Raw genomic sequence first — 23,276 nt, 5'->3', positions numbered from 1 at the left:
TTGGAAGAACTTTCCTGCATCATGGTTTCACTACCCAAAAAGGCTCACGAGGAAGACAGGGCAAGTGCTTGATTTAACTCCCTTATTTCCCGGTTTCTGGAATAATGGCTTGTTGCATTAGAAACCTCTAGTTAGGGCCACAGTTTTCTGGTTATCTGGGCCGTATTTGCAACGACGCAAGTCATAGAGACAAACAGATATTATCAGGAAAATAATGACTGGAAGCTGTGGGCTTCTTAGGCTTGAGGGTCACTGGCACGTTTTACCTTTAAAAATGGCCACTTAGAGCTGGGAAGATGGCCCAGTGGGCGGACTGCATGCTGTGCCAGCACAAGAACCTGAGTCTGACTCCCAGCATCTACACATAAGCTGGGTGTGCTGGTGAGATCTGTAAGCCCAGCAGTGGGTAGGGGGTGCTGTGACAGGCCACTGGAGCTCCTTGGCCAATCAGCCTAGCCAACAGATGATCTACAGGTTCAGTAAGAGGTCCTGCTGCAGAAAATAAGGTAGAAAATTATTAAGGGAGGCAATTGGCATTAACCTCTGTCTCTACATGCATGTACAGGTGTGTGCACTTGTACCCTCGTGAACACATCCATATAACATGCACACTCCCACAGCCCTTTGCTTGCACCGGCACACAGACACCACACAAAATAAATGTTAGAGAGAGAGAGAGAGAGAGAGAGAGAGAGAGAGAGAGAGAGAGAAAGGCAGACAGAGACAGAGAAAGCACACTTGGAGTAGTATAACAAAACCTGGTGGAGGGAAAGAGAGGAGAAAGGAGAGAGAGAGAGAGAGAGAGAGAGAGAGAGAGAGAGAGAGAGAGAATATACTTAGAATAGTATAACAAAACCTGGGTTGGGAGGGAGGGAGGGAGAAAATGGGGAGAGGGAGGGAGAGAGTGGTAAAGGGAGGGGAAGGAGGGGAGGGAGGGGGGGAGAAAATGGGGAGAGGGAGGGAGAGAGTGGGGGAGGGAGGGGAGAAGGGAGAGAGAGAGGGAGGGAAGAAGGGAGGGAGGGAGGGAGAAAATGGGGAGAGGGAGGGAGAGAGTGGGTAAGGGAGGGAGAGGAGGGGAGGGAGGGAGAAAATGGGGAGAGAGTGGGGGAGGGAGGGAAGGAGGGAGGGAGAAAATGGGGAGAGGGAGGGAGAAGATGGGGGAGGGAGGGGAAGGAAGGGAGGGAGGGAGGGAAATACTTGGAATAGTATAATGAAACCTGTTTTGGAAGAGAGGGAGAAGTGGCCCACAGGGAGTGGCATTTCCAGGAACAGTGAGCAGTCCCTGACACCATCACTGGTTGAGGTCATGTGTGAGGCAGAGAGAATGGAGTGAGGGGTAAACACCAAAAGAAAGGTGGCATGCACAGTTCAGTGAATCAAAGGAAGCAGAGAGCTCGTGCTTTGGCAACCCAGGCTCCATTGAAGGCTGACAGCTGGCCTTGACCTCATAATACCATTCTCCCCTAGAGTCTAAGTCTACTGAGATGCTAGCCCGATGGGTGAGTCTTCTTTCTAGACTTTTTTTTTCTTTTACTTCTACGGAACGTAAGACACTCTTCAAGACATGTAATTAAAAAACGCATTCATCCGTTGGCACCCTCTGCACCATGTTCCCGTGTGCACTCAGGTAAACACGGGCTTCCTTATCCACCGAGGAATACGATGTGTGGTTATGTCTTTATCAGAGGAGTGCTGCTCGCTTAGAAGGAATGAGGGAATGATTACATCTGCCAAACTACCCCGTGACTCAGAGGATGACCTGTAGTAGGCCTGAAAACAGAGCAAAGCAAAACAAAACGAAACAAAACCAAATACGACCATGTGGTTGAATAGGTCTGTGGTCTTCTGAAAAAAAAAAAAAACAAAACAAAAAAAAACCCGACGTTAAAGAAAGCTGTGTTCAGATAGGCAGCTGTGATCCTCCATCTTTTGCCAGCGTGTCCTTAGTTCGATTTGTGGCGCTGGGGGGTGGAACTGAGGACTCGGCCAGGGCTCTACCGCTGGGCCACACCCGCAGCCCAGTGCTGGTGTGTTTGACAGAAGCCACCACGCTGTTAATGTGTCAGCGGTCTATCAGGAATCCCTATAGTGTGCAACAGCTCGCAAACCTCTGTAATTATACAGTCTTTCCCTTTTTATGTGCTTTTACGTTTGGGGAGATTAAAACGCCCAGGAAACTTTAACTGCCCCCTTTAAAGTCCCAACGCTTTTACTTTTTCATTTACTCGTTTATTGTTCTTGCTGTGAAGACGAGGTCTCGCCGTGTATAGCCCAGGCTAGCCTATGACGTATGGCAATCCTGCTGACTCTGCTTTGCGTTGGCTGGAATCACAGTTAAGCACCTCTGTAACATAAATTCATTCTCTGTAACCTTTGCAACATAAATTCATTCAGAAGTTTGGTTTTTTTGTTTTTTGGTTTTTTTTTTTTTTCTTTTTTTCCGGAGCTGGGGACTGAACCCAGGGCCTTGCGCTTGCTAGGCAAGCGCTCTACCGCTGAGCTAAATCCCCAACTCATTCAGAAGTTTTCGCTGCATTCGAATTACTAAAGATGCCTGGGTGAGGTGGTCCATGGGATATTGCATTTGATGTCAGCTTGAGCTGTAGAGTAAGTCCCTGACTCAGGACAACAACAAAAATGAGATATTACGAATAGATTCGAAGGACTGGGGATATAGCTCAGCGGTTAGGAGCACTGGCTGCTCTCGCGGAAGATCCATTCCCAGCGCTCACATGGGGAGCTCACAGCCCCCTGTAACTCTAGTTCCAAGGGGATCCAGTGCTATCTTCTGGCCCCTGCAGGCTTGAGGCACACATACGTATATGCACATATGTATTACTCAGGCATATTAAATAGATAAATAAAGGAAATTAAATACATTTAGTGTCTCCCTCTGATGGAAGGAGGAGCAACTCCAGTTCCAAAGTCTACCTGGATCTCTTTTCCATCCCTCGGAGAGCAGGCCCCGCAGCGGAGAGGTCTTCCCTGGTTATCAGTAGAAGCGGAGTCCGGGGACTCCATGCAGAGTTTGCTCGGAGGAGCTGAGCTGTGCCTGGGCAAGAGCAGCAGGCCTCCTGTATTCCGTGGAGGCAGGCTCTGGAAGAGAGGAAATACTGGGCTTCCGATGCGATATTTTTCAAAGGCAAAGGACACAAAACTTGGGACGTAAAAGTGGGTGAGACGGGGGAAGGGCTGGGGACCGGATCTGGATCTCAGGCGGGGGGCGGGTAACCAGGGGAAAGCAGCTCTACTTGCCCTAGCGATACTGGAAGCTACTTGGAAAGGATATTTGGAACTTATCTGAGGGTTTTTTAGCTTGACTCATAGCTTTAAAAGACTTAAGTATATGATGTGCAGCTTTCCAACTAGAATCTTGTTTTCTGTTTTTTAAAATTAATGTTCGGGCAAATTTGGCCAGTTTAAAACAATACTTATTATCAGCACATATTAATTATACGTAGTTTGTTTCATTATAACTTTTTCTCAAGACAGGGTTTATCTGGGGTTTTTGTTTGTTTCTATCTTGGTTGTTTTTTGGGTTTTGTTTGTTTACTTCTTCTTTTTTTAAAGATTTATTTATTTTAAGTATGTGAGTACACTGTAGCTGTCTTCAGAAACACCAGAAGAGGGCATCAGACCCCATTACAGATGGTTGTGAGCCACCATGTGGTTGCTGGGAATTGAACTCAGGACCTCTGGAAGAGCAGTCAGTGCTCTTAACCACTGAGCCATCTCTCCAGCCTCTGTTTGTTTATTTCTCGTTTAGCTCTGGCTGTCCTGGAACTCATTCTGTAGTTCAAGCTGTCCTCAGACTCACAGAGATCTGCCCCTGCCCAGCCTCTGCCTCCAGAGTGCTTGGATTAAAGGTGTGTGTGACCACTGCCTGGCTAATAACATTTTGATATATTATAATATAGTTTAATTATATTTTCTCCCTAGTACTATCTTTTGTCTTCTCCAACTCCCGCTGATTACCTTCCTCTCAAAAGCTAGTCAAATAGAGATACTTTATTATTATTTTTTTTTATAGTTCAGGACCTCCCCGCTCCAGATCCTCCCTCCCACAGTTCCTCATCCCCTTGCTCCTCCCCAGTTTCCAAGAGGATAATCCCCCCTCCCCACTCCCTGGAGCCTCAAGTCATCGTCTCTCACTGAAGCCACACCAGGCAGTCCTCTGCTGTATATATGTTGGGGGACATGCTCGGACCAGCTCCTGTATGCTCCCTGGTTGGTGGTTCAGTGTCTGAGAGATTTCAGGGTCTGGGTTAGCTGAGACTGTTGGTCTTCCTATGGGGTCACCCTCCTCCTCTGCTTCTTCCAACTTTTCCCTAATTCAGCCACAGACAGGGGTCCCCGAGTTCAGTCCACTGGGTGTAAGTATCTGTGTCTGTCTCAGTCAGCTGCTTGTTGGGCCTCTCAGAGGACAGCCAAAACCCAGGATAGCAAAAACAATTCTTAAGGATAAAAGAACTTCTGAGGAATCATCATCTTTATCCTCAATCTCTATTACAGAGCAATAGTGATTAAAAACTGCATGGTGTTGGTACAGAGACAGACAGGTATACCAATGGAATAGAACTGAAGACCCAGAAGTAAAACCACACCCTTACAAACACTTGATCTTTGACAAAGAAGCCAACAATATACAATGGGAAAAGAAAGCATCTTCAATAAATGGTGCTGGTCTAACAGGCAGTCTTTATATAGAAAAAATGAGAACAGAATCATATGTGTCACCTTGCACAAAGCTCAAGTCCTCGTGGATCAAGGACCTCAACATAAAATCAGACACATTGACTATAATAGAAGAGAAATAGGAAAGAGTCTTGAACTCATTGGCACAGGGGGAAATTTCCTAAACAGAATACCAATAGCTTAGGCTCTACGATCAAGAATTGATCAATGTGACTTCATGAAACTGGAAAGCTTCTGTAAGGCAAAGGACATGGTCAATAAGACAAATCAACAACCACAGATTGGGAAAAAAAACTTCACTAACCCCACATCCAATAGAGAGCTAATATCCAAAATATATAAAGAACTCAAGAAACTAACCTCCAAGAAACCAAACAACCCAATCAAAAGTGAGGCATAGAGCTAAACAAATCAGATACTTTTTAAAATACCAGTGTCGGGGGCGGGGGAGAGCTACACACACCCCAGCCACAGATGAAGTCAGAGAACAACGGTCACTATCTGTCTGCGGGATGGAACCCAGGCCATCAGTCTTGCTTGGTAAACGCTCTTAGCCTCTGCCATCGTACCTGCAGGGCCCGAGTAGGTCTTTAAAAGTCAGAATAAAGAGAGTGGCATTTTTCTGTTCCTATTACTGAAAATTCCAGCATTTTATATTTCACCTTCACGAATATAGGTATGAGGATATTCCTAAATGCACGTCCCATTAACTTGTAGAATTTCAGAATAATATGAGCAGATCACCCCAAGCGTGCTGAGGGACGTGGGGTGGAGCCGTGAGTTAGCCAGAGGTCTGAGCCTTCCATCTTTACGCGTTTGAGGCATAAATACTGTGAAAAACAGTTTTGCGTAAAATGTCTCCTGCTCTAGCAAAATGTATGAACTGAATGGGAAGGTGGGAGAAATGCAAGTGGGAAAAGGAACCCAAGACAGGAGAGCCTGGGAAAGGTGCGTTCCCAGCACTGAACGCTTTAAGAGGCGGATTTCAGTTGGCTTGGGTTGTCAGGTGGCCTCCGGGCTGGGCTCTGCCAGCTCAACTCTGGTGAATCAGAGTTGGGTTGGCACAGGCAAGCAAGGTTACGTTTTTGGGAGAGAAAGGTCCACAGGCAGAGATGGGGAGAGAGGGAGATGGGTCCTGTGGTTAGGGCATTGAGGATGATCATCCCCGTTGCTTAGAGTGGATGGAGAGTGTGTGCAGAACACAAGAACAGGATAGCTTCAGAGACGGACGGTGCCTGTGTGTGTAGCTTTGTCTTGAGGAGGATGGGCAGTGGCTGGAGGCTCTTGAGATGCAGATACTGGGGTCGAAGCTGTGAATTAGAAAGAACAGACAGGTTGGCTTACAAGGATTGGAAGAGAGATGAGCTGGGAAGATGAGAAATCCAAAGGTCAGGGACCAAGGAAGAGGTCTGACATTTAGAAAAGAGGCGCACTACTTTCTCGTAGGAGTTAAATCATTGTCTGAGCAGATGTAGTGGCACAAACCAATATCCTAGCACTTGTGAGTTGGAGCAGGGACATAAGGAGCTCCCAGGCTAGCCTTGGTTACATTCAAGGCTTGATCTGTAAAGAGAGTTCTAGGCCAGCTGGGGCTACAAAGAGAGACCCTGTTTAAAAAACAGAAACAAAACACAAAACCAACCAAACAACAACAACAACAAAAACTTCCACAAATTTTAAAAAAATAAATAAGAAAAAGCGATAGAAATCTCTAAAGTTTTTCAAAGATATCCCCAAAGATTTGCGCTGGGCATATATGGCCAGTAGTGGAGTATATGTAGATAACAGAAAAAGAGCTCCTTTGGAAGATACACTTTTGAAAAGTTAACACTTGTTCCTACGTACACCAAACTATTTTGTGGCCCCTAGTGTTTGTTTTATGGAACTGTCTGCTTTTTACAGTGAAAAACAAGGTCCTCACTTGGGCTGGGGAGATGGCTGCGCTTGCCCTGTAAACCCAAGGACTTGAGTTCAAATCAGCAGAGCATGTGTAACATCTGGATACAATGTTGCAAGTGTCTCTAACCCCAGGCTTCCTGCAAGGAGATGAGAGGCGGAGGCAGGAGAATTCCTAGATACTCATAGGCCAACCAAGAAACGCTGTTTCCAAAAGGAGACGGAAGGCAAGGACTCGCCCAAATTATTCCCTGATGTCTACACTCATGCTGTGACACACTTGTGCCTGTGTGCACAGTCAGACTCCTCCCTCTCCCTCTCCCTCTCACACGCACACAACACACACACAGAGCACAGGATTTAAGGACAGCAGCACCAAGCTCCTAGCTCAGGGGATTCACACAGTTACAACAGTAGGATATGTTTTTTCTTTTCTTTTTTTTTTTTTTTTTTTTCCGGAGCTGAGGACCGAACCCAGGGCCTTGCGCTTGCTAGGCAAGCGCTTTACCACTGAGCTAAATCCCCAACCCCAGATATGTTTAAGTTAACCTCGTCTGCACAGGCAATAGGGATGGGTCTTTACCCAGATGATGAAAACTCTTTTTTAACTTAAACGTCTCACATGGGAGGGGTGAGCAGTGTGACAAAGTGGACAAGGGGACGTCTGTGGGAAGCCTGAGAGTTTGTTTGCATGGTGCTCCGTGCACTGAGTAGCTTCTAGAACCCGGGGCATCTTACCCTCTCTTGAGCGGTGTCACTTAAAGAGAGAGGCCACACAGGCAGAGATCCCTTCAGCCAGTCTACAGTTGTACAAATGATCATGGGTCTCTACGCGTGCTGTGACTTGCACTCTAGCTGATGTTCCTGGCAGCTCCGACACCGAAGATTGACACAGAGACGGATTTATCTGTGATTAATTCATGGGAAGCTTGAGGAGAAGATTTTTTTTTCTTTCATGGTGATTGTGTATCAGGCCCATTCCGTGTGTGAAAATGTGTCTCCCTCTCCACAGTGACTCACCCTTGAAATAGGTTAGCCATCATGATTTAATAGCTATATACCTTTTGCAATTGTGGTTTGGAAGTGCCAGAGCCTTTTGCAAATGTTGGGGAGATTGCTCATGAGGGCCGTGAGGCGAGGTCAACTCTTTCTGGAATGCTCCATTCGAGCTGTTGATTAAAAAGCATGGCTTCCGGAATCACGTCTGCTAAAGTTCGAATCCAAGCTTTGCCGTGCGATAGCTGTGTGAGCCTGAGGTAGTTACCAAACCTCTCTGTGCTTCACTTTACTAACCTGCTTCATCACAGCCCTTAGATCATCTGCCACGAAGATTTGATAAAACGGTGCTGATACCATAAAGAGCAGTGAGAAGAAATCGTGCTTGTGAGGAAAGGCACCCCAGCACGTAGAATTGCAGGCATAGCTACGTGAACCTAGCCTTTCTTATTCAATATCGTCTCTGCTGTTTCAGTCTTATGTCTTGGTATCTTAAGGATGCATATATTGCCTGTTTGGGATGATATTTATTTTTTATGAATGATGGAGGAATCTCACAATGGAAAAGAGCCTGAGAGGCAGACTTGGATGGAGGGAGTGGCCGTGGTGTTGGCTCCGCCTTCCGTACTTGGTGAATGTTCACGGCAGGGGTCCCAGGGATGTTCTGCTGCAGTCAGAGGGGCTGAAATGTCAAGTTCAGCTAAGACAAGAAGTCAGCCTCCCCAAGACTTGCTGCCTCAGTTTACGCCAGGTTGCTGCTTGCAGAGTGAGTCATGTAAGGCTGTCTTAAGTTAGACTACATTCACCTAGCTTCAGAAAATCCTTAGTGAAATGTCTCCCTCACTCTTCCCTGGTGGGCTGAACTGTGACTGGAAGTAAGATGGCGGGTCCCGGATGAAGACCCTTTGTGGCGATGCCCCCTCCTTCAGATCTGTGCTGCGGGGAGCAATTTTCTGCTCAGGTTCCTGGGGCTGAGAAAAAGCCTTTTTGTGTGGGGTCTCATCAGAGGTGGATGTGAAAAGTTCCTTCTTGTCTGAAGGCTCTCCAATCATGAAGAGAGCTTTTCATTCTCCCTGGGTTGGTTCTGAGCAGAGAGCTGCGACCAAAGGCTTGGAAGGCGTGGGCCAAGTTGGCACTTCCTCTGCTGCAGGGCAGGGAAGGCTGCAAAGAGCCTCCACCCTGTGCAAAGGAGGCGGGCACAGTAGTTGGTCTTCCTGGAGGGGAGCCCAACATCAGTACCAGGCTGTGCCTGAGCTGGGAGGTGCATCAATGAAAAGGCCATGTGGGGAGGGGGCAGGTTTAGAAGACTGCAGGATGATCCTTCACAGATCGTCCTGTTAGGCCAGATCTTTACGTCCTGTAAAACTTTCAAGTATTAAGGGTGCCCCAAAACGAATATGCAAATAAGTGGGTACGTGTTTTTCTTTTGTGTTAAGATTAGATCAGCCTTATCGCTCTTTCTAAACCGTCATTCCAATTATGTTTATAATCAGATAAAGCCAGTTAAACTGTGGTTTATATGGAGACGGGTGATAGCTCCGATCTGGAAACTGATGTACATGCCGAATTATAAAACCCGTGCTGAAAGTAATTGCTGGGTAGACTTGTGCCGGGCGGTTTGTGCCTCTCACATATCTGCTAAGGACAGGGTGACATTTGGCAGAGAGTAAGTCAATGGAAATTGTGTCAAAGATAGGTCTATATGCCATCTGAGACATGACCTTTTATAATAACATGCAGATAGAGCCATATGCCACCTGCTGTGAGTGCTGATTAGTGATATGTACTGATCATTGGTGCCCCGCCCCATTAATATGTTGAAAATCTATCCGACAATATGATGGTTAGGAATTGGGGTCTTTGGAGTTTCTGGTTCCTGAACCAAAACACACATACTATGTCTGACTCTAGCAATAAAATATATGAATATATTAAAATATATAGTATTATATATATGTCTATTTTAATATATGTATATGTGATATGTATATATAATATGTACATATTATAATATAATATATACATAGTATAATGTAATATGTCATATAATACTATATTGTATATGTTAAATATATTAGTGTGTATTTATATATACACATATACTAATATATGTGTATATATTAAAATATGTACTTATATATCATGCATATTAATATATACATATTTTTAGTGCTAGAGCCAGAAATAGTGCATGTGAGCGCACGTGTGTGTGTGTGTGTGTGTGTGTGGTATTATGGTGGAATATAAGTATATATGTATATGTATGTATATATATATATACATATATATATATATATATGCACGTATATAGTGGCCCAGTACTGTAATCTCGGCCCTTTGGAAGACTGAGGCAGGAGGATTGCTATAAGTTCAAGGACTCATGGCTGGGCTATGTAGTAAGTCAGAAGCCAGCCTGAAATGAGACGAGAGAGGTTATGGAGAAAGAGAGAGGATATGAGTGAATGCCTTTGATGTCACACTTCCCAGCCTTCAGAATGGTGAGGAATGCATCGGCTAGCTCTAGGCTAGCAGCTCAGTCTATGGCGTTCTGTTATGCTGGCACGAATGGTCTAAATCATACGGCATTACTCTCTGAGCCTTTTTAGCCAGCCAAGGACCTTTCTAAGGTTTGTTCTAATCGGTGCATGCCTCTAGGACTAAAGCATGTGACTGACAAGAGAAGCCTTGTCAATGTTCAATGAAGTTTGAGTGAATCAACACAGTTCTGGTGACCCTTCACATCAAGATCATTACTCGGCTAAGGAACCATCCCCTCAACTAAACACATATCCCCGGGGGTCCACATGATCCAGCATTACGTGTTCTTTCTCGTGTCAAGGCAGAAAGGCTGACAGCACAGCAGCTCTGACAGGTGTGGACCTCAGTGTCCCAATTGCTCTCATAGTCCTCCTTTATGACCCAGAAGTGTCCCTTTGTCATTTGTGCACTTCCTAAGTCCAGGTCACCTCAGAGTGAGACCCAGTGGTGGTTAGAATAGGTTTGGCCCTCATTAAATCATGTGTTGGAATACTTGGCCATAGGGAGCGGCACTATTAGGAGGTGTGGCCTTGTTGGAGGAGGTGTGGCCTTGTTGGAGGAGGTGTGGCCTTGTTGGAGGAGGTGTGGCCTTGTTGGAGGAGGTGTGGCCTTGTTGGAGGAGGTGTAGCCTTGTTGGAGGAGGTGTGGCCTTGTTGGAGGAGGTGTGGCCTTGTTGGAGGAGGTGTGGCCTTGTTGGAGGAGGTGTGGCCTTGTTGGAGGAGGTGTGGCCTTGTTGGAGAAATATGTCACTGTGTAGATGGGCTGTGAGGTCTGCTATGCTCAGGCTGCGCCTGGTGCAGAAGATAGTCTCCTCCTGGGTGTCTTCTGATCAAGATGTATAACTCTCAGCGCCTCCAGCACCATGTCTGCCTGGATACAGCCATGATGGTAATGGGCTAAACCTCTGAAAGTGTAAGCCAGCCCCAGTTAAATGTTGTCTTTTATTAGGGTTACCTTGATCCTGGTGTCTTTTCAGAGCAATAAAACCCTAAGACACACCCCCAACTCGGCGTCTGCTCTTCTTTGGAAGCTCAGCAGAACAGCGGGGAGTTTTGTGTGCACGCTCTGTTACTGAGCGCCTAGAGCTAGCTATCTTCATAGCCCCGCTGTGAACCAAGTACCAGAGACCAGAAGACTCTAAACAGCAGACATCGTGCATGCCCCACAGCTCTTTCTCACTGTGTAGACCTGGCTGGTCTGGAACTTAGCTGAGTAGACCAGATTGGCCCCAGACTCACAGAGATCTATCTGCTATCTGCCTGCCTCTGCCTACCAGTTAAAGTGCTGGGATTAAAAGCAAAGCCATGATGTGCCACACCTTTACCTTTAATATACTAACAAACTCACAGGAACAGGTTTTTTTTATTTTTATCTTTTGGTGTTTAGGATGGACCAGGGCCTCAGACGTGATAAGCAGGCACTCCTCTGAGCTGTGCCTCCAGACCACAAGTCTGCGCTCTCACTATATAAATACAATATAGGGATCCAATTTATAAGTTAGGCATTTATAATAAGTTTATTTGTGTAACACTACTTGAGATTTAAGTTTATAAGGGACATAAATTCCTGCTATCATCCCAGTGTGACTAAGACTTCATTGTCACTAAAAAACACATGCTTGGCCTAGCAAGCACAAAACCCTGCACAGAATGTGCTGCCCTCAGTCGTAGCACAAATCTGTGATCCCAGCACTTGGGAGGCTGAGGCAGGAACATGGGAAATGCAAGGCTAGCCTGAGTGATGTAGCAAGTTATAGGCCAGCTTAAGCTAAAAGGTGAAGACCTCTCTCAGAGACAAGAAGGGAGGGGGAAGGAGGTTAGGGAAGGAGGTGGGAGGGAGAGATGGAGGGAAGGAGGGACAGACGGACGGACAGAGGAATGGAGAAAAGCTGGTGTCCGAGTCCCCTCAAGCCCATCAGGGCTGGGATGAAGACGATTCTTGCTTGCCTGGTTAGACCTCAGGCTTCGGTGATATTCATGGGAGGTGTTCCCTAGACCCCATTTCTGTCCTAGGTTCATTCTGTCTCCATTTCTGTAATTGTAACGCTGAAAAGGAATCCCGTGGAACTTTACCATTAGCTATTATTTCTTGTGACACCAGGTCTTTCTTTTTTCACTTTAACTGATTTCGTTGGAGTGATGTAATAAGAGTCTAGAAGGATCTCACCTCAATATTGATTGTGACCTTTTTAAAAATCGAGCTGTTCATAAGCTATAAAGTTCACCATTTAAAATGTCCAAGTAGGCGGGTTTTAGTATGTTCACACGATTGTATAACCATCACTACCCTTGGATTTCAGAACCCTTCATTGCTTTCTCAAGGAAACCCTGTAGTTATTCTCATCCCCGACCCCTTGTCCCCTAGCTAGCACCAACCCCTTTTCTGACCCTTTGTATGTCTATTCTGGTATATGATATAAACAGGATTACCAGGTAAAGTTCTCTGTGTGGCTTCCGTCCCTCAGTGCAGTGTCTCCAATAGGCTTAGAGTTTTCAAAACCTATGTTAATGAAGGGTTCTTAAATGCTTCCCTTCTGGCCCACCACCCACTAGGGGAAGTGGAAAGGAAAGGTTAATAGGGCAAAGGGGGATGTGGGCCTGTTTAGAAATCGTTCTTTGGGGCGATTCCAATCTTTGTTGTCAGGGTTCGGTTCACATAAATTAGCCTCAGTGGCTTGAGCCAATCACAAGCACCATTCGCCAATCAGCAAAGGCAGTTTGACCTGTAAGAAACTGTGAGGCGCTGCCAATCAGCCGGAGTCCACAGAAGCATCCAGAAGCCACCAGAATCATCGCGAGAAGTTCTTTGGTGCATTTCTGTCTACGAAGTCACGACAAACGATGATCAGCAGTGAAGACGTCAAGGCAAACCAACACCACAGCCTCGTCCACTCTCCATTGGGTAATACTTATACCCTTTCCAAACATCACGTGTTCTCTCAAGCAGCCATGCTAGCAAAACACCATGGGCCCCTATTCCAGGCAGCTTCCAGAAAAACACCACCTGTCTGTCCTTAGCAAAACTTCCTCCCATGTGTTTGCCTCAGCAAAACTTCCTCTCATAAGACAGTGTTCCAGGAACACATCACGTGATACAACTGAGTCTCCAAAGAAACCAGAAATTTCCACTTTGTTTCCACATTGTGGCTCGTGTCAGCACTCCACCCTCCACTGGCAAGAGAGTCATCTTGTATTTATCCATCAGTTGAAACGTTGGGCTATTCTTGCTTTTTAATTAGTGAATAATTCTGTCATGAACATTGACCTTTAAGTTTCTGTGTAGATGCTTTCAATCCTCTTGGGTTTGCACCAGGAGTGGAATCACTGGATGTTACGGTCAGCTTGGGTTGACCATGGACCAGTTGCTTTAGAAATAGACATTTATTTCTCACACTTCTGGAGCCTAGAATTCAAGATTAAAACATCAGCATGGACAGTTTCTGGGGGAGAGTTCTTAAGAGAGAGACCCCTCAGAACCTACCTTTTTACTGGGTCTTCCCATGGCCTTTCCGGGGATGGAGGGAAATGGGTGGGGTAGGGTGGAGAGACAGAAGAGGAGATCTCGTTTCTCCTGGTACTGTCAAGGCTCTAATCCCATCATCAGAGCACAATATTCATGACCTGATTAATCCAATCTGTTTACCTCCCAAAGGCCCCACTTAACACTGTCATGCTGAAATAAGGTTCCAGTAAATCAGAGGATGGCAAGTGTATTCAGCCCAGATGACTGAGGCAAATGGCAATTGTGTTTAACGTTTGTGGTCAGTGTTTTACAACCACAGAAACAATGTGGAAAGGCCCTGTTTCAGCATATTCTCACCAGCACTCAACGTATTTTTTTCATTTTATCCATCCCAATGGGTATGGTATGGCATCATGTTACTGTGGCTTTGATTTGAGTTACACACACATACACACACACACACACACATACACACACATACACACACACATACACACACACACACACACACACACACACACACACACATAGAGATATATTTTTTCACTGTTTGCTATCTTCTTTGGAAAAAAGTGTCTCTTCTTTTGTGTTCTGTGGGCCACTTCTTTTATTTTCTTAGAAGCATAGATGCTTTTAATTTTGAAGACCTACTGGTTGGTTATGCTTTAGGTCCATAAGGAGCTAAAATTAGCTTCAAAGTTACAAAGATGAAATTAAACCTGTCATCTCATTGTCCCAGGCTTAGTGCTTACACGTAGATCTTCCATCTGCTCGGCGCTTGGCTTTTGCATATGAGGTCAGACAGGAGCGGTCTGCATTTTTGCTAGAAACACGATCCGTTTTCTCAGTGGCAAAGCGCCAAGGAAGGTAAATTATGGGACCAGTCGTCAGGAGGGAGGCTCGGTATGAGCAGCTCAGGAGGTCCAGGCTGATCGTCCTGAGTAAGGGCAGTATGGCAGGTGAGGGTGATACCCATGCCCACTGGGCAAGCTTAGGATGGCTCGCCCCAGTCTGGAGTTAGCTGGAGTATTTGGCTGCTACTGTCGAGTGCAAGTTCAATTTATTAGGACTCTCACCAACTAAACCCTGAGGAGAACCATTCGAAAACCTGGCCAGCCACAGGACGGTGTCCTGTGAAGTCAGATGGAACTCTGGCAGTGCCCTAGACGATCTCTGTGTGTCTATAGACCCCATGCTGATCTACTACGATGGAATTCTCATCCTGAGAGAGGATGGAGGCAGGGCCTAGCTCCCTCCTGCTCCTGTATGTTCTTCTGCAGATCTGGCCTCATCCTCCCCTCTGTCTTTTGTGTATATATCCACTGGTTCTATTTAGAGGGACCATTGGGCTTTCTTTTGGCACCAGATATAGGGGTCCTGGAAGGAGATCAAATAGAAGGGAGGAAGAGAGGCTCAGACCTTCTTTCTTCTAGATCCTTTCCTGCAGGGCATCGCAGGCTGCCTGTGTCCCTCGGTCCCCGCCAGCATCCCCTTGGCACAGCTCTCTGTGGGTCCCTGTCTCAGCAGCAACTCCCTCCTTGCCCTTCAGGGCTGTCCTGTTCTTGAGGACACTGCTCTTAGGGTCTCTGTGCCCACCGCTGCCCCGTTATCAGATCTCCACTTCTGTCATTTTCTCCCTTGCAGGGCCTCTCTAATGCTCTCACTCCCCACTCAGGCATTTATGGACTCTGCTAAGCAAGCCAGACTTGAAGATTTTCACTGTAGAACAAGGCTGTGAATGAACACACACATTCCGTAACTTTCTGAAACGCTCACTGTGTATTTGAGACACCCGTTGCGAGACAGCACTATGAGGCTCTGAGAACCAGGGTTGAAGGAAGACGGTGACGTCCCTGGTCTCAGGACAGGATGCTCCAGTGGGAAACAAAAGTAAAGATACACACATTTTAATGTGGTGAGCTAGAGACAGGTAACTAGATGAAAACATACCAGAGAAAGGGGATAGTGAGGACTGTGAGGAAATATCATTCTAACTAGGTGGTGGGGTCACAGGAGGCTTCTCTAAGGCAACAGGTTAAAAAAAAATGTGGTAATCTGGGTAAGGCACCCAGAAAAATAGTGTGTGTGTAGAATAGTCTTGAAGGGACTCAGACTGAAGCAAGGACTAGTTAGTGCTGAGATAGTCTCCAAGAAATTGTAGGACAATGGGTGAAGGGGCTGTGGCAGCCATGTTGGCCGCTTCCCAGAACCGTCCGCGTCACGAGGGAGAAAGAATTGCTCAAGAGCACCTCGCCTTTCCTCATCCTGCATGGCTTCCTAAGAGTCCTCCAGCCCCAGGAAACTGAACGCTTAAGGATGACTGACTCAGTTCTGCAGCGTGGAAATGTACCATCAAGAAAACCCAGGGATAGCGGAGGCCCCCATGAAGCTGACATTACGTCATCGTCATCGGAGAGGAGATAGAAAGAGAAGCAGGAAAGCTAAGCAAGGAGGTCCTGACAAAAGGGAGGAGATGAAAGGGACCCAAAGAAGTGGTGGTTTCCGAGGAGCCAGTGGGGAAAGCCGCTGGCGGTAGAGCGGACTGGCAGGCCAGCCTCGGGGTTTATTGACAGCCTTTAGACAGGTCCCTTGTCTTCTCATCTACGTGCATCTTGTCTGCAAGACGCCTTGCTTTCCTAGTGCTGTGATAAAACTCTATGACCAAGACATCTCAGGGTAGGAAGGGCTGAGTTGGGGCTTCCATCACCAACACAGGGAGGCTGGACAGCAGGCAGGCATAGCACCTGGAGCCTGTCACTGAGACCCAAGAGCCTACATCTCCAACCACAAACAGGAAGCAGAGAGAGCCTAGGGGAGTACTTCCTCTAGCAAGGCCACACCTCCTTAACGGGCTGTGGTGTTTGAATGAGAATGGCCCCCATAGGCTTGCATAAGTGTATGCTTCCTCCATAGTGGAAGAGCTGCCAGGGAAAGATTCCCCATCCCTTCCCTCTCCCTCCCACTCTCCCTTTCCCTGCTCCTCCCCCTCTCTCTCCCTCCTCCTCCCTCCCTCACTCCACCCCTCCCCACCCCCCCTGCCTGTGGGTAGGACACAAAGACCTCAGCTTCTCCAGCACCATGCCTTCCTGCCTGCCTCCAGACACCCTGCCATGATGATACTGGACCAACCCTATGAAACTAGAAGCAAGCCCCCAAGTAAATGCTTTCCTTTATAAGAGTTGTCTTGGTCATGGTGTCTCTTCGCAGCAACAGAACACGACGAGACCCACTACCAGTGGGTGCCAAACAGTGCCAGGAATTCAAATGTCCTACACTATGGGTGACATCTTCAAACCATCCTAAAAACTAAAACAACACCTTTTTAAATTCAGTGAATTTAGCTCTAGGAAATGCTTACTCAAAATTCATGAGCCATAGTTGACTTAACACTCATGGTTACAGTGTATAAAAGCAGGATATAAATATATAAAATATATATTGCCTGCTGTCCCCTGAGACTCCCAGGCATCCAAGGGCACCTGTCCTGTAACATGTAACATGTTACGTGTGATGTGTAAAACAAGTAGTGTTCCGTACGCTGAGTCCTCCTCTGCCTCTCACGGCTCCCTGTGGTCCTCCCTGAGACCATCCGTTCTCACCTCTTCCTCCATCCTTCCTTGTACCACAAGTCATCCCGGGCTTGGAAACAGGTTCCTTCTTGGTTTTTCCAAAGCATCGCATAAATATATGATTACATAAGCCATAAGCACAGTAGAGTTTGGCGGGGGGGGGGGGGGGCTTGGCACAGCAGGGGACCCACTGAGAACTGTACTGCTGACTGCTGCTGGGAAACGGCTTCAGTCATCCCACACACTAGAAATTGCTCACTGGCATTTTTCCCTTCACTATTTCTAAAGCCCGCTTTCCAATGTCCAAATCTATATGCTTTTGCCTTCCTGAAGATCTCCAGTTCTTATTCAGACAATATATCCTGGGGGTTGGGGATTTAGCTCAGTGGTAGAGCGCTTGCCTAGGAAGCGCAAGGCCCTGGGTTCGGTCCCCAGCTCCGAAAAAAAGATAATATATATATATATATATATATATATATATATATATATATATATATATATATATCCTAAGAAATCTCTTCATCTCATCTTGGTTATCTAGCTCCTAAAATGTGCCTGACATTTGAAGCTGTTTTCTTCTTCGTAGCATAGTCAGATTCTAAGTATGAGCCCTTCAAGTGAAAGAGAAAGGTTTATGAATGATTCTGAGTGTGCCAGTCCATACTCAGCCCAGACTCCTATAAAGATGAAAACTACTGCTGTTTTACATAAGAATTTCCTTTTTGATAGTAAAGAAAACACCTGGGGTGTTCCTGAGTGGGGAAAGACTGGGTGTTTATTGTCAACAAGAAAGCAAGAAGCTGGGAGAAAGAACTGCCAACTTCAGGAAAGACAGTGAGAAAGCTGGGTGTGGTCATGCATGCTGCTAACCCCTGCGCTGAGGAGGGGATGAAGGAGAGTCAGTAGTTCAAGGACGAGATCAACTACATAGTTTGAAGCTAGCCTGGGCTACATGAAATCCTATAAGGGGCTGGAGAGGTAGGTCAGCAGGTAACAGCACTTGCTGCCCTTGAGAGGACCCAGAACCCACATAGTATGAAGCAACCCGTAACTACAATTTCAGGGGTATCTCATTCCTCCTTCTGCTCTCTTTGGGCACCAGGTATGTACAAGATGCACAGAGACAAAATACACGTGAAATAAAGTAATAAAAACGTAAAGACAATGCAACAACAAAAATAGAAAAGATAAGGCCAAAAAGGACCTTTCTTACCTCTCTATTGTTTGCCTGTTTGCTTTGAGACAATATCTGATTGTAGCCCAGACTGACCTTGAACTCTTGGCCTCTTGCCCCTACTTCCCAAGTGCTGGGATTATAACTGTGTCAGCATGCCTGAGTATTTTTTTAAAAAAATGTTATGCTTTTATGACTCTGTGTGTGTGTGTGTGTGTGTGTGTGTGTGTGTGTGTGTGTGTGTGTGTGTGTGTGTGGGAGAGAGAGAGAGAGAGAGAGAGAGAGAGAGCGAGAGCGCCAGGGTTCTCTAGAATAACAACTAATAGAGCAAACGTTAATACATATTAAGGGGATTAGATTGACTCACAGGCTGTGGTCCAGCTAATCCAACAATATCTAATGATATACAGAAGGTCTAAGAATCCAGTAATTGTTTAGCCCACAAGGCTGGGTCCTTCAGCTGGTCTTCAGTAGACACTGGAATCCTGAAGAAGTAGGCTCAATGCCAGTGAAGGAATGGACTTGCCAGCAAGCTAGAGCTCTAGGAAGCTAGAGGACAGAGCCGAAGAGGGAAGCTTCCTCCTTCCCTGTCCTTATATAGATTTCCAGAAGAAGGTGTGACCCAGATTAAAGATGAACCTTCTTGTCCTAAAGTAGCTCCAGATCGAAGGTGTGTCTCAGCCAGGCTGTGGTGGTGCACACCTTTAATGTCCGTGAGTTTCAGGCCAGCTTGGTCTACAGAGTGAGTTCCAAGACAACCAGGGCTACACAGAGAAACCCTGTTTTGGAGAGAAAAAAAATGTGTATACCTCAAAGATCCAGATTAGGAGTGGATCTTCCCATTTCAAGTTAAGCAAAAACCACTCACTGGTACACCCAGCCGTTCGGGGGTTTTAGTTTATTCCAGATAGGCTCAAGATGACAACCAAGAACAGCTATCACGGTGTGTTTACCTGAGTTTATGTGCACCATGTGCACACAAGAGCCTTGGAACTGGAGTTACAGACAGCTGTGAGGCATTCCGTGTGCATGCTGGGAATGGAACATTACTCCTCTGAAGAGTAATGTGTATCTTATCCTCTGAGCCACCTGTCCAGCTCCCTCTTTTTCTTCCTTTTTCCTTCCTTCCTTCCTTCTTTCCTTCTCTCCTTCCTTCCTTCCTTCTTTTCTTTCTTTCTTTCCTTTTTTTATATTGGATGCAAGGAAAGTCTCTTTATGTAATACAGATTGAAGACTGACCGGAAACTTTTTTTTAAATCTATTTATTTGTTTTTATATGAATGGCTGTTTGGCCTGCACGTGTGCCTGTGTACTGTATGTGTCTGGTACCTGAGAGGCCAGAAGAGGCTGTTGGATGCCCTAGCACTAGAATCACAGAGGATTGTGAGCTGCCACGTGGTTGCTGGGAATAGAATCCATGTCCTGTGGAGGGGCAGTAATGCTCACTACTGAGGCACCGTTCCACCCCAGAAACTTTTTTTTTTAAGTTACTTTTATTTAAATAAAAATGTTAATATCTCTTTGTGTGTATATGATGCATTCATGTGTCAGAGGACAAATGTAGAGGTCAGAGGACAATTTGTGGGATCAGATTTTTTTTCCCCCTCTACCATGTAGTTCCCAGGGACCCATGTCACCCAGGTCATCAAGACTGGCACCAAGGCCCTTACCCGCTAGTCATTTTGCTGGTCCTGGCCTGGGACACACACACACACACACACACACACACACACACACACACACACACCTCTCTCCTAAGACAAGCAAACATTCAACCTTTCCACCTGCATGGAGATCCAAACACTTTTCATCTCGTTCACAATCAAATGTGCTTTTCTTCCGTCAGTGCCTGTGTACTGATCATTGTGTATCTTCCAGACAGCCCCATGGGATCCTTGTGAAACAGCCACCAACGTGCTCTGAGTGCGCCTCTCTGAACAGACGTGGGGCATGCTTTCACTTGGAGGGTCAATCACCCCTCTGTGTGTATGTCACTAAGCTGTTCACATGTAAGTTTGTACCTTCATAGTCCTGAACCCCTGCCCTGGTAGCTTCTCTTCCTCATTTCCCCAAATTTCATAGTGGATTTTCTTGTCATTCCTTAGGTGCCTGCATTATGAGCCTGGTAGATTAAAGTCACTCGCATGTATGAGCCAATCCTTATAATTAAAAAAATCCTATTTGATGCAGGACTGGGGAGAGGGTTCAGTGGATCAAAGTGCTTGTTGCAGACCAGGGTTCCAGCCACAGATCCCACATTAGGCTTTCCACTGCTGTGATATACCAGAAGCAGCTTGGGGAGGAAAGGGTTTATCTTGCTTACACTTCTGTATCACTGTACACCCATCGTCAAAGGAAGTCAAGGCAGGAGCTGATGCAGAGGCCACAGTGGGGTGCTGCTTACTGGCTTGCTCCCCATGGCTTGCCCAGCCTGCTTTCTGATAGAACCCAAGACCACCTGCCCAGGGCTGGGCCCTCCCCCATTAACGTCTAATTAAGAAAACCTTACAACTTTGCCTACAGCTGGATGTATAGAGTCATTTTCTCAACTGAGGCTCCCTCCTCTCAGATGTCTCTACCCTAGGCCAAGTTGACATAAAATTAGCACACCACGTAAAGGTGCCATTTATAGACAGTCTTGCGTCTTTCTTACCAAATTGTTATCATGGTGACTGATTTGGGGTTTGGAGTCAATGCAAATGTATTGCCTTGAGAGGGAAACTTCCGTGGGTTATGGATGCTTTCCCTTGGAGATAGTAACTGTCCCCTAAGTTCGACATAAATCATGCTGCCCCTGACCCACTCCTAGAACTTGTCAATGCCCTCCAGGTCTTGTACCTCTCCTTTGAGTTCCCCTGGGTTCATCTTTCCATTCCGACATCTTCCTTCTCACTGAACACCCTTCCCTTCCCTCTACCCCCATAACTGCTGGTCACTCCAGGCTCCATTAACATCTGAACTGTGGGGCCCGCAGAGGCTGCAATGTTCAACCTCTTCCTGAGTTGTTTGTATCATTGCCACTTCTGCTCAGAAACGTGTGGAGGGCCCTGCCTCACAGGACTCTACACCTTGATTTCTTCACTTGCTTCTGAGGGCTCTTCTTTCCGAGTAAGACTCAGTTCATTATTCACCGTGCCAGTGCGCTCTGCCAGCCTTTGCCATGCTGTGTAACTCTGGCTTGGCCATTGTGCCTGCATTCCCTTGGCCAGCTTCCTTCAGGCCCTGCCCTCTCCAGGAGTGCCTTCCCTCCACCCAGGTCTTGTTAAACCTATGCTTCAAGGCTCACTCATTGCCGATCTCCTTCCCTTTGAACTCCTCAAGCGTCACAAATGTCTCTGTACCTACTGGAGCACTTAATTACACACCCGCTTGCACATCAGCGGTTGGTTTTATGGATAAATCGGTATGCTTCTAGAAGCAAAAGTAAGCTATCTAGTCTACCCCTCACAGAGTGAGTCCACGGTAGCAGGATGCAGACGTTAGTGGTCCACTCAGACTTGCCTCAAACTCGCTATGTAGCCAAGGATGATCTTGATCCAATCCTCCTGCCTCTACCTCCCAAATGCTGGGATTATGTGTGCAGAACTGGGATAGAACCCAGAATTTCATGCATGCTAGGCAAGCACTTAGTTAACTAAGTCACATTCCCATGTGTGATGTCACATATTCTTATAGTTTCTAAAACCTTCTTAACATAAGTGGTTGTACAGGCTGGAGAAAGAGCTCAGTGGCTAAGATGCTTTCCCGGAGGATCTGAGTTTTATTCCTAGCTCCCACATCAGGCAGCTCACAACCACTTGTAACTGGAGCTGCCTCTATGGGACCTTCACACACACACACACACACACACACACACACACACACACACACACCATACACACACATACACCACACATACACACAGATACACACCACACACACATACACACACATATACACACACATACACCACACACACACATACACACACACATACACAACACACTCACACATACACACACATATACACACACATACACACACATACACCACACACACATATACACACACGTACACACCCATATACACATACACATACACCACACACACATACACACACATATCTGTAATATATACATATTTAACATTGTTACAGAATGATTTGTTGAAACTCATAAAGCTATAATAGTTCTTTATAAAGGGAGAAAGAGAAGGTTTGTTTTTGTTTTTTAAATTAGCTTTAAATCCACTTAACAAAGCATACATTCTCTACATGGGCCGTCCCTAAATGGTAACTATTGCTACGTTCCTGTCATATATACCTCTAAACAGCAGTGTTTCCTTGCGGTTTTCCCACATATCCGTGTCTTTCTCCACACCATGTGCCTCCACTTGTTCCTTGTTTTTTTACCCCAAACTGTGACTGACAGGGCTGGCAGCCAATAAGTGACTGCCGCTCTCGTTTGACTCAGTGAATGGCAAACTGTAGCTTGGGTCAGCCTTGAGTTTATACTAAGTAATCCTGGGGTGGTTCTGTTGCTGTCGTTGTTTGGTTGTTTGGTTGGTAGGTGGTTTTTTGTGTTTTGAGATAGTATCTTTCATAGCCCAGGCTAGACTCCTACTTGCTCTGCCGAGGAGATTGGCCTCGTATTCCTGATCGTCTAGTTTCTACCTCCTAAATGCTGGGGATTACAACCATGTACCCCAGTGTCAAGTTTGTCCTAAGTAATTGTGCTGGCAAATAAGTCAGCCACAAAAAGACAAGCAAAACCAGAGCTGTGAGACTTAGCCAGAATGTAGGATGGCGGTTTTGAGGGCCGGAGGGCGGAGAGCGGGAACTCGTTGTTTAGTACAGATATCGTTTTTTAGTTTTGAATGGTGAAAATGACCTAGAGGTATTTTGCAAAGCCATACCTAGGTATATTATAACAACAGTAAAATTATAGTTTTAATATAAAATCATGTGC

General features: G+C 46.2%; 1 protein-coding gene across 1 annotated transcript in view; it reads left to right on the top strand.

The window, feature by feature from the left end:
• The window catches only part of Crybg1 (crystallin beta-gamma domain containing 1), a 195,383-nt gene that overhangs the window by 99,648 nt on the left and 72,459 nt on the right, over positions 1 to 23,276 (top strand). The gene's annotated exons all lie outside the window — the stretch shown is intronic.

This window comes from Rattus norvegicus, chromosome 20 (genome assembly GCF_021556685.1).
Source record: "Rattus norvegicus strain SHRSP/BbbUtx chromosome 20, alternate assembly SHRSP_T2T, whole genome shotgun sequence".
Taxonomy (NCBI): Eukaryota; Metazoa; Chordata; class Mammalia; order Rodentia; family Muridae; genus Rattus; species Rattus norvegicus.
Note: the sequence above shows the minus strand (reverse complement) of the source record. Positions and strands in the feature narration are given on the sequence as shown.